A 12,434-nucleotide genomic window follows, 5' to 3' on the forward strand; every position below is an offset into this window, starting at 1 on the left:
CGAAACAATTTGCGCAGCTGTACACAGTTCATGCTGACATAGGGAGTTCAAGTGAGAATACATAAAAAGTACCAATTTTGTACGCACCGCTCAATGACAAAACAAAGTACACTCATGTCCAAAATTATTGTCGCATATCTATAACTGTCTTCTTGTAAGAATATAATTTGATAATTTTGCAGAGTACTTTTAATACTTATATTATGTGTATTATCAGGAAGTTTTTGTTTGTGATAAATTTCATAGGAAAAGAATTATAAATACGAAAATCATAATGAGTAAAATAAAATGTAACTAAATGGACAAGAAAATTTTATTTTCGTTTTATTGTTCTTATTTACTGCTCTTTTGACATGAAATTTACCACATATTTGTCTTTGCCGATTATACACATACTAACATTATAAGAAATACCGGGTAATTCGTTATCAAATTATATTACTAGAACAACATATTTATAATCATGTGACAATAATTTTGGACATGAGTGTACATACAGAGACCTGTTTACCTTTGTTAGGTGTTGGTCTGAACAACACGATCCTAAGGTTCATCTAGTTTCTTTCATGCTTCTTGGCGTCCGGTAATGTTACGTCTAGCAACTTTCTCTCAGACTCGTGGCAGTCAGCACGCCATCGTGGCAGTCAGCACCTTGATATTAGCAATCAGCGCCAGTCGTGGCAATCAGCACCAATAATTGGCTGTGGCAGTCAGCACCCCACCAACTCAGAAACCGTACACACACAAAGGTTTCTCCAGTACTGAAAGAAGTAATTGTGGTTGAAAGCTAGATTAAGTGAATAAGGTGGATATGATAATAATTACCATCACATTTCTTTTGACACTTCTTTCGTTGGGTGAGATTATGTGGACTTGCATTATCATGTTGCCGCAATGATAGGTAGGTTATTGAGCTTTCAAGGCTGGTGTTTCATAAACATTGGTGCAGTGGACCAGACAAAATGTTACAATAATATTCTACATGAACTGGGGTTTCTTTTGGTTAGTAATCCATCAGAATTAGCTCATCATGACCATGCAATAACGCAATCGTTCTGTATGACTTATTTTTTTCCCCTCCCATCAAGAGGGATCAAGATGTGGCTTAGGCTCCCTCGAGTTCTTACCTATCACAATCATCTCTAGTTGCACATCTATAAATGTAGTAATGTTGTACTCACAGGCTGGTTATAGAGGAAAGCTCCATATGTTTGCACGTAGAACAAATCGCCGCTGCGCTTTGACAAACTACTATGTGCAGAACTGGCAACTTACCTGAAGCAAAAGAAAAATACTTTCTCGTCAGTGTTTCAAAGTCAGAGTGTTGCAAAATTTGAGAATTTGAAAGTAAAAAAGCATGGTAAGTATGAGCATAAACCATTTTCATATTTCTGACTGGATAACAGTGTCATTATTATTATTATTATTATTATTATTATTATTAAATCTTCCCTATATCCTTCCCAGCCGAATTTTTCCTCTTAGAAATTGAAATTTTTAGAATGCTCAAACATGTGTTTGTTCAACTTCTTAAAAGCTGAATTTTGCGGATCGCTCAAGCGTGTGTTTATTTTTAATATAGAATTTATGTGCTGAATTTCATATCTCTAACTTCAGTGACTTATGAAATGGCGCATTCTTGAAAAGACAAACCATTCCTTTTAGAAACTGGACTTCCAAATTCTTTCTTGACTTTTGTAGAGTTTGGGCACAAAATCCCGCAGCCGAAACCTCGCAATCAGAACCTCGCGAGTTCCAATCCCACCCGGTAGAAACCACACCGCTCAAAACCTCGCGAGCTAAAATCTCGCCTGGGACAAAATCTAGCAATCCAAAATCTCGCGGGACGAAATCTCACCATAGCGTTTCCTTTAGTGTAGAATGTTCAAAAATACCGCTGTATGCATATACATCTATTAAAAATAACATAATGTAATCTACGGTTACATCTCCACTAACGGATATCATAGTACGTACAGATTATTTTTCTCGCCAAAAATATATGTATTACGGGACAAATCCTTATCTTTCACGGATATCCTTCAGACATGGAAACGGACAATCTTCTCCCCCCCCCGGAATGTTTCAGTAACCTCTTCATAACGGCCAGGAACTACTCTCACTTCAAACGTGTTTAGCACAGAAAATACCCCCTGCAGTTGGGAAATAAATCTGAGTACAGTATTGTACACAATAAATACATTTCAAAATAATTCAGTCATTTTTCGTTGATGGGAGAGATAACGTTGGTTTGAATGCGGAGAAAAAGAAGTATACAAATTGCACCATTTCCCTCCTAAAGCGGAACATTCGAAACACTGGAGTATGTGTTCGCTGATTATTAATGAGGACTTTACATTTCGATTTTCATTTTCTTAACTTAAGGGGCTCGTTCGATACTCTATTTTTGTCAAAAATTTTGAACTTCTCTCTGCCTCCTTAGAATAAGCACTTAATGAAACAAGATTGCTTTTATTTCTCGAATTCGGAGGATAAACTATAGAAATTTCTCCCCTTCCACATTTAAAAGCGTAATTCTCGAAATTCTTAATGAGTAGTTTATGTACAGAATTTCGTTTTCTTAATTTAAGGGGTGCGTGAGATTAATAGCTAGTTGGCACAAATTTTAAACCCCCGATAGGATTCTCAGTTGACGCTCACCAAATAATTGAACTAAAATCAAATCAGTCAATAAGATTACTTTTAGTTAGGGACTTTACAAATATAAATATATTCCTTTTGAATTCCTAATTTTTTTTTTTTTTACACTTCAAGTGTCTAAAGCAAGCATTTATGGTTCCGTGTTAGTTGTCTTTTAAAAAAATTATTATTATTTTGTTAGCCCACAAACTCTTTATATGGTTATGACGAGGTTTTGTTCATGTAACGTTTTAGCTTGTGAGGTTTGAGGTAGCGACGTTTTGGCCACGCGAGATTTTAGCACGTGACGTTTTCTGCGCGGAGATTTGGGCCTCAGAATATTTTAGGCAGCAAGGTTATAGCGATGCAAAATTATGGCCTGTGGAATTTTGGATGGGAATTTCGGCTCAATTTCCACATACAACAATGTCGTTTATATTAAAAGAAATATTAATTTAAAATCATTATAAATACTCGTAATCAACATAAACTTAGTTCCAGACACATTAATACAATATATTATATTTTTAAAAATGCAAGTCATAATTAATGAGCAATAGGGTGGAACGAAAAAAAAAAACTCGAACTTTAAAATTTTATTTCTAATAATGCCGAAAAATTTTTAATAGTGCCGAAAATTTTTTAATAGTGCCGAAAAATTGCCTTTTGATGTGAAAAACAGAAAAACTAAAACTTTAGGGTAATCGAAGCATACTTTGAGGTGCCGCAAGTACGCAAGTAGCTTCACAAATTTGACATTTCTTATTCCATTTCAGCCTCTTTCACTCTTCTTTTATTTATACTGCAAGAATATTGATTGTACTTCTTATTTCTTTTTATTGAAGAAATAATCTTCTTTTGGAGGGAGAAGGAGTACTAATTCTATCTTCGAATAGAGTAATTTTTCCTTTAAAAAGTAGGTTTTTTTGCGCAATTTGGGTTATGATTTACTTTTTTAACTTCACTATAAATTTAAATTCCTTCACTTCCCCTTCTCCGGAGTTTGTTTCATCAATAAATAGATATAACAAGTACTATCAAGACTTTTATAGTGCAAATACAAGAATGAAAGGGGATGAAACAGGGCAAGAAATTTTCAATTTATAAAACATTATCGTACTTGCCGCGGCACCTCAAAGGATGCTCCGATTTCCCCTAAAATTTTATTTTTGTCTTTTTCACATCAAAAGATAACTTTTCCGCACTATTAGAAATATTTTTTTTAAAAAAAAATCATTTTTTTCGTTGCACCCTAATGAGCAATATATCCAAGAAAATCATTTTTGCTCCGTCAAATCAAGACAAATTATTCTATGTACGAATAAAATGAACTAACATTAATTGCTTGATTCGATTGGGGTTTAGACTCAATATCAGCACAGAGGTTATATGAGATGTGGACCTAGAGCATAACGTGAGATCCGAACCACATAAGCCGGGAATCGAACTCAGGTCACCTGCGCCGAAGACGTGTATGATAACCATAGAACTAACATTAATAAACTATCAACTATTTTTTTTCAATGTTCAACATTATATTTAACCGTGATATATATCAGTACATATCAGTACCGTGATATGTATCGTATTTTTCCCGACAATATAATTTATGTTAAATATGCGTATCATAATGGTATTCATGAGAAATATAATTTGCTGAAAAGTCCATACTTATCTCTAGTGTATTTAACCAAGTTAAAGTCTTCATAAAAGGATGAAACAGACTACATCAAATGCATACTTCACTTTACATCAAGAACTCATTACTTCCGTGGTGAGTTAGCTATACGTGAAACAAGCATTAAGTCAATGACGGCATGGCTTTGTTATAGTGCAAACACTTTTGGAATTTTCGAGGGTTATTCAGTACTCTTTAGAAAGGCTTTATCCCCGTTATATTACGAATATAATTAGTTTTTTCTTCTTTTACATGGTCGACTAAGTCGTTTGCATTAATATGTAGAACTGTATTTAAGAAAATTCTTATGTCTGCAACGAAATAATAATAATACTTTTTTTTAATGGTATCTATGTTTTAGATCAGTGATTTCCAATCTGTGGTACGCGTTACTTGTAGAAGTAGTCCCCGAACCATTCAGGGACACTCAGAAAATAATTGTAATTGTGGAAAGTTATCTTAATCTTTAAAGAAATGCTCAATGGATGATCACATATGTCAAACAGATTATATTATGATACAGAAAGAATTTCGGAATTGATTATAGAACACTAACGTTCTCCCCGGGTTCGACTTTTCTCTATACCTGATCATAATCTTGTATTTGGACGAACTGAATAGCCAACTAAGAAAGTAGCCAGAGGAAAGTGAGGAACAAGAAATTAGACGCTGTAAGGCTAAAAAATGAATTAAGAAATTGATTTACACGAAAATTTAAAGAAAATTCAGAAAGCATAGACACAGGTACTAACGGGCGCAAAGTAGGGTCCAAATGATCGAATTTCTGGCAAAAACTATTTTTGAGCTTCGAACCGTCCCGGGTTCGATCCCCGGTGGGGGCACTCAGTCGAAAAGTGTAACAAACTTTTTCAGGCCAGCCACTCTGAATGAGGTTTTCCTCATCCATACCAGTCAAATGTCCGGATGGAACCTAACATATAGGTCTCAGGCTGCTTCCTTCTTTCCCTATCCTCGGATAGTGATCGCCAAGGGACATCATCCCTCAAAACGTGACGGGCTAACATTGCCTTAGATGCCGAAAGCCCAGAAATCTAAAATTCTAATCCTATTTTTGAGCTTCTTTCCTTTCTAAATTGTACTGAATATACATATATGCATTGGTAAATATTTTTAATCATATATATATATATATATATATATATATATATATATATATATATATATATATATATATATATATATATATATATATATATATTTATTTATTTATTTATTTAACAATTTGCATATAATTTTACGAAATTTAAGCGTTACTCTTCTTTAACTGAACAAAACTTGAATTCTTATCAAACTGAAGTTTCAGTTTCGTAGTTACGCTCCGACTCACTACTGCTTTCTTGAACAGAATCCACTTCTCTGATAATAATATCTCGGTTACTTCTCTTTCAAATTTTAAAGCTAGATTTTTCGGGGGTTTACCGCAAGCTTGAAATCACAGAATCTGACGAAATAATGAATTCAGAAGATCTTCATTGGTTTTTGCTTTTGGAAACCATTTTGGAAAAATCACTCTCTGTACGTTTTGGACTTTTTGGCTCGTTCCCCCTAGGTTTCTTCAGTGAGTTGCCGCACTGTAATCAGCACGTGTTCAATTACAGTCGAACCATAGATGAGTTCGGGGCATTGGTTATCAAGGGTTCTTCTTCACGATCAGATTTGCTGTGTCCAGAACGTAAGTGTGAAACTTTCCTATTTCTATTTCCTGACCGTTAGAAATAGCTTGCAGTATAATTTTAAATCTTCTGATTATGTCGGCATGAATGTCAAAAATATTTGACACTTGGCACACTGTAATTCAGGACAGTTACCAAAGTTGTAAGAAAAAGAGTAAAGTTTATACTGTACCCTTAAGTACATGAAAAAAACTGATTTTTGCATTATAAGAGTTACCTATAATATCTAGGCATGCACCTTTGAAGCTCTGAAAGGAGTTTCAGATAGAGCTTGTAAAGTTGAAATAGTACATGTCCAAAATGATCTACAGTGAACTTAATTCCCAGTGACGAATCTAGAAGGTAAAAACTGCGGAAGAGGGTAGCCAGAACCAGACTATAATATGTATATAAACCCTAATGAGTTTACAGTTTTTCATGGATCCTGCAGAAGTTTCAAATTTAATTCTCTCAGGATGAATATTATGGCTAGGTTGGACGTTGACGTTCTGGACTTCAAGTAATAACAGAAAAACTGCAACTGAAACTATACCTAATGTTTCAAGAGTTTTTAAATAAAGAATAAAAGATAACGATTACTATAAATTTTCAAAAAAAATATAAATAATAGATTCAATTATTTTTGTCACTCAAAAAACTGGGGAGTCCTCCCGGCCCCGGACTGGACCCGCCGCTGTTACTTCCCTTATGCACTGAATTCGCTATTTCTTGATTTGCAAAGAAAGACAAGGAAGATTTGCCACAATTGTGCTCCCAAATACTGGCTTTGGTTTGTGGAGTAGTGAGCCCAATTCCCTTTTGAATTTGTCCTGAATGCATTTCTTTCCTTTCAGCTACAATTTTGTAAAAAATTATTTCCTTCACCACGAACTTATCACTTTTTATCAGATAGTTTGTAGCTAAGGTGCAAGAAGACGTTGGAAGAATCTGATAACGTGCTTAAAGCACCGACAATCCAAATTCCAGTGCTGAGGTATTCAGTATTTCTTATCTGAATTTTTTTCATTGTCATTCTGTGTGTATGTATATGTGTGTGTGTCAACCTATAGAATCAAAAGCGATTTATCGAAAAGTCTCTTATATGCGAAATTTCTGTTAGTATTTTTGGCACAAACATGTATCATACAAAACAGTGCATCTTTTTCAATATGCGCTGATATAGAAGAAATCTCTACAAAACAAAAAACGAACATATCAAAAATGTTATTCTCTTCATTTAACGTTCTGTTTCAAATTACCAAAGTAAAACACACAGACGGTTATTAACGATAATTAAATGTAAAAAATATTAAAGGTGATATTAGCAACGTCCTTAAGCTGAAATCAAACACTAAAAGCACTGAAGAAGTTTATTGCTCCTGAAGTTTGTCCATGAGACGGCGCTTAAATTAATGGTGAGCGATAACTGTAAGAACTGCAACCTTTAGGTATGTCATGCGAGACGTGCACTTCCTTGCTTTCAACTAAGCAGAGGTCAGCAATACAGGGTGAGTCATAAGTCTCCATACAAATGATGGTAATACTACACTACAGTCATTAGTCATCTTGTATGGAAACTTACTACCTGGAATATGAAAAGTAAACATTAGTCATCTTGTATGGAGACTTACTACCTGGAAAATAAAAAAATAAACATTAGTCATCTTGTAGGGAGACTTATGACTCACCCTGCAGGAGCGGATCCAGAACGGACTTCTGCGGGAGCGGTGGGTTGTAATACTGCTATTTTAAGAGTCTTCATCCCGGCGAAATTAAAATACCGCTAATTTTACAGTTATTAGGTGATATCTTCAAATAGATAAAAGATAATTGAAATATGGAACAAGAGTAGATATCCCTCACTATAGAAGGTCGAGTCAGCGAAATTTGATCTTGTTTTCCTAGAAATCGATATCATTTCCTGGAATTGGGAGGCAAGTTTCGACAAGCCTTTAGTTATGTTCATAGCCTTTTACAGCTACCACAGGAACCCGTGGGAAATTTTGTGTTGGTTTGTGAGAGCCGACTGTTGCTATGCTCATAGTCTTGGATGCTCATAATCTTGGCCGGCTATCGGATCTTCATCAGAGTCCTATTAGTTATCACGATCGAAGCTTCCCAATTGAATGATTGATTTTTGTCTTTTCGTTATGTTTGTTGTGGGAACCGGGTGTTGTTATGCTCATAGTCTTGGATGCTCATAATCTTGGACGGCTATCGGATCTTGATGAGAGTCCTATCAGTTATCACGATCGAAGCTTCCCAATTGATTGATTGAATGATTTTCGTCTTTTCGTTATGTATTGAATAGCTATTTTGCATAGCATAGGTTAGTTATTTTAGACCTTTACCCCAATCCTTTGATATTTAGTGATCGAAGCACTCCAATTAGATTGGTCTTCGTCTTTCCCCGACTCGTTCCTCCTGGGAAACCGAAGAGCATACATAATGTCTTAAAATATTCAATGCTTTCTCATCGAGAATCGAACCTGAACACTAAATATGCTTTCATTTTGAAAGCTCTCTCACCGGAATCGAACGCAAGATCAGTACTTCACGATTTAGAGTTGAATTAGTCCTTGCATGAAAAAGAAAAAAAAATAATTTCACGTATTGATTTTAGCGTAGCATATGATATACATTGTTCGAAGCTCTTCATTTCGAAGCACTATAATGCTTTCAAGTGTTCAATGCTCCCTTTCTCTCTCTCTCTATCATCGAGATTCGAACCCGGACCAAAGTGGTATTAAAACGTAAATAACAAACAAAAATAAATTTAAAAAATACAGCATCACATTATTATTATTATTATTATTATTATTATTATTATTATTATTATTATTTTGGGAGTGAAAAGTGAAACAGATAACTAACCTATATTGTAGCTTCGTTAACTTACGATATAAAGACTGTACACAAAAATCTACTTTGGTAGGGAGCTGGGATCGAATTTGGTACTTCATGATTTTAAAGTTGAACTAGTCCTTGCATGAAAAAAAAAGAATTTCACGTATATAGCACTTCGTTTTCACGACAGAAAGGATCGAATTAAGTTAATGTCTTAAAATATTTAATGTATTCTCACCATGAATCGAACCCGGACCCCCAAGGGTCGCGGTTCTTCGTAAGTGTATGGGACATGTATAAACAAGATGAAACATGATTTCCTATTCGTCATCCCTTCCTCCATCATGTATGTGTGCACAGATATCTGTATGCATAGTGTCATTAGTCTCTGTTGATCAGCTGCTGAAATAACATGGCTGTGTAAATCATAAGTTACTTTATAATATTGACTTTCATAGATTTCGAACATAATTGAACATAGAAACGTAAGCAAGATTTCATTTAAGCAGACGATTAGAAAAATACGAATAGTGGAAGATTAAGAATGGAACTGCGACCAAATTCTGTACCTGAAAGGATACCATTCCAACAAATGCCAGAATTACTATATAGTAGTGCATATAAATGTTTTGCCCCTCAATATAATCAGTATTGTACAAAGGAATTACGTTTAAGAACATTCGAACATTGGCCTGTTTCATCAAAACAATGTCCGGATCAATTAAGTGATGCTGGATTTTTTTACACGAACAAAAGAGACCAAACTATATGTTTCTATTGTGCTGGTGAATTAAAAGATTGGACTGATAACGATGTTCCATGGATAGAACATGCGAAATGGTTTCCTAATTGTCCATTTCTTTACCTTAAGAAGGGATATGCATTTATTAAACAAATACAGGAAAAGTGCTCTGATATGCAAGTATTTCGTAGTGTTCCGAATGATGTTATACATAAAAATGCCAGTAAAAGTTGCAATAAGGAACTTAATTTTCAATATGGTACAATTTGAAGTGAATTTTGAATAAAGTTCCATTACATACTTTTTCTTTGTATATAACTGTAAAAAAAGTACATGTACATATTCTAAAGTTATCAAAACAATATGTATTTATACAAATAATTTACGTATGTGCTATTATGTATAACCTCCAGGGATTTTATTGATAATGATGCATTAGCATTGTATTTGGAAAAATGGAAATATATGTTTAATATATAAAGGAATGAAGATTAATTTATCTGGACGTAACATGCACGATCTTGAATTTACTGAACTGATATCATAATCGTAAGTGTATAGGGCATATATAAACAAGACGAAACATGGTTGTTCCTCATCCTTGTCATATTAAATGTTGAATATGGTCTTAATTTAATGAAAGCCAAATTAATTTGTATTGTACTGAAAAGTGGCACATTTGAACAAGTGAATCGTGTTGGTAAAGGCCTTGTATTTGGATTTAAGTGAAATTTTAACAGAATGGGAAAACTTGTACATTTGATTCCACTTGTTTTCAGACTATAAACAAAAAACTCATAGATTCAATTATGACTGATTTATTTGATAGTGTAAAACACAGTCAAGTTTGACGGGAAAACGAACTCTACCGTTGATGTGTGTCAATGAAGTGGACTTCTGTTCATAAAGAAGCAGAAAATATTTTTCATTTATACTGAACAGTGTAGTACTAATTCTAGTGCATTTAATAATAATAATAATAATAATAATAATAATAATAATAATAATAATAAATAATAATAATATAGTGAAATTGAAATCTTTTATTATTTTCACATAAAATTTGTATTTTGTGATCGATCAATACGGTAGGATTTTTAAATTACTATACTAATGTTGTTGTTATTCCGATACTTCTCTTTTAGGAATTAAGAAACTTCATTTAGAATGGTTGATCTGAAAAGAAACCGTACGGACGTCTTTTTCTTTTTACTAAGGAAACGATGTATACTTATCTTTATTCCGACAGTCTTTAGTTCGATCACAGTACAACGTACGTTTACGGCGAACAACATTGTGTTTGTAGATTTTTTGAATTTATCAGAAAGTCCACACGGTGTGAACCGTGATCGAATCAGGGACCCCAAAAGTACTAGATGTAAATCCTCTATCACTGATCCACCATACTCGTCAACTCTAAAATGTAATAGGTTTGTACATCATGTAAAGACCCCCACGGAAAATAAAGATCGGATCGAATTTATGATAATCAGTATTAAAACCCAAAATAATTTCTATCATTTCAATTTGATAAAGAGATGACAGAATTTATTTTGGAACGGTGAATTGTTTTCAAAGAAACCAGTTCTTGATCTTGCTGTTTTGAGTGTTGATTCTCGAAGTATTCTCAAAAATCTTTTGTCGTCTTATTTCGTTTTTAAAATGTAAGTACAAAATGATGATGTAGAAGTTATCAGCATCCTTAAAGCATGAAAATTTCAATCAGTCAATTAGACGGATAGACAGCTCTTTCATCTGGCTTCCCGTTGCATTACATAGTCTGGAAGTCAATCTTCAGATTGCATTGTAGTGTGAAAAAAGACAAGCATACAATGCAAGGCTACGAAGAGATTTGTATGTTATTTCCTTGTTTTATCACATTGCATGAAGAAAGAGAAAGAGAGAGAGAAAGTATATGGCTGCGATATCTCGTTTCTGAGAAGTGTGATTATAATAATCTGTATTCGTTCACAGAGGACGACGATGTGGTTATGCAGGCCAGCGGGAAAGACTAAAAGAAGTTTTTCTTTATTACTACAAAAACATCCGAGAATCGTAAGTAACATTGGTTCACTCAAGTTTAGATCACAAACACTCTTAATGTTACATGAGGTGTGTGTGTGTGTGTGTGTGTGTGAGTGTGTGTGTAGAGTCAGTGATAAAGCAACGACTTATTCTTTCAGATGTCTACTTAGTGTAGTACATCAATGTTCCGCAACCCAGTGCATGCGGTCCCTAGTTCGACCTCCAAATAACATCGTACACTACATGTAGTTCTCCAGACCTAAGGCGTACAAGATAATTTTTGAGTAAAATATAATTATTGAATCCTGAATCAGGGATCACAAAATTTTTCGAATGGCCCCCTCCTAAATCGACTTTTTGTATTTTTAAGGGAATAAAGTTATCATAGTGAGTTAAGTGATAATCTGAATCTGGCTACACTTTATGTAGTTGTCCAGACATAAGACAAATAAGAAACTTTTTGATTCAAAATATATTGGATCTTGGATCAAGGTATTACAATCTTTTTTAAACGTACCTCTAAATTGAGTTTTCGTATTCGCTACGGAATAAGAACATCATATTGTGTTAAGTGATAGTTTTCGCAATCATTTGAGACATCATGCTCTTCCTACGAGAGAGAGAAAGAGATAGATGAAATATTTTAGTTTAACGTCCCACCTAACAGAATTTCTTCGTATTTTCACTCTTCAGTGCAAATCAACGTTGCCATTTTCTTTTATCATAGTATGTTTGCAAACACATTAGTGACAATACTACGAGTTTCGGATGTTTGTGTTTCATTTCAAATTTGAAAAAATGTACTTGTCGATTTGCGACTTATCTCTTT

This window comes from Thermobia domestica, chromosome 3 (assembly GCF_964235325.1).
Source record: "Thermobia domestica chromosome 3, izTheDome1.hap1.1, whole genome shotgun sequence".
Lineage (NCBI taxonomy): Eukaryota > Metazoa > Arthropoda > Insecta > Zygentoma > Lepismatidae > Thermobia > Thermobia domestica.